This window comes from Myotis brandtii, unplaced genomic scaffold, assembly GCF_000412655.1.
Source record: "Myotis brandtii unplaced genomic scaffold, ASM41265v1 scaffold265, whole genome shotgun sequence".
NCBI lineage: Eukaryota > Metazoa > Chordata > Mammalia > Chiroptera > Vespertilionidae > Myotis > Myotis brandtii.
In genome coordinates this window covers 509,558-509,874 of record NW_005360086.1, presented here as the reverse complement: position 1 = coordinate 509,874, position 317 = coordinate 509,558, and the positions used below count along the sequence as shown (strand labels likewise).

Here is a 317-nt window from a genome sequence, read left to right as displayed (position 1 = left end):
TCTTCATCAGGAAAACGCACAGGTGCCTCCGAGGTGCTCTGCACCCTCCTCCCCCATAGGCTGCCCTCCCATGGCTCCTCCATTGGCTCCTACGGGGCCGGAGCGCTAGCCGAGCGCAGGGGAACCGCTCTCGGACCCCGGCCGGTGGTTTGGGCCGCTTCCCCTGCTTCAGGCCCAGGTGGTCAACTCTCAGTTGAGCAAGTGTCCGGAGCTGGAAAAGGAGGTCAGTGGGAGACCGTGCACCCCGACTGCGAGCTGAGGCCCCAGCTCTGCCAAGCGCCACGTCTGGGGGAGACGCGGCCACTGGGTCACGGGAG

The 317-nt window shown here is 66.9% G+C and overlaps 2 long non-coding RNA genes across 3 annotated transcripts in view; one reads left to right on the top strand and one right to left on the bottom strand.

Annotated features, from left to right (window-relative positions):
* The window catches only part of LOC106726421, a 2,137-nt gene extending 1,968 nt beyond the window's left edge, over positions 1–169 (bottom strand). The window contains exon 1 of the long non-coding RNA XR_001362494.1: positions 94–169. This is a non-coding gene — a long non-coding RNA (uncharacterized LOC106726421). The remainder of the gene's footprint in view (positions 1–93) is intronic.
* LOC106726419 overlaps positions 145–317 on the top strand; it is a 7,033-nt gene continuing 6,860 nt past the window's right edge. For both annotated transcript variants that reach the window (XR_001362491.1, XR_001362492.1), the window contains exon 1: positions 145–223. This is a non-coding gene — a long non-coding RNA (uncharacterized LOC106726419). The remainder of the gene's footprint in view (positions 224–317) is intronic.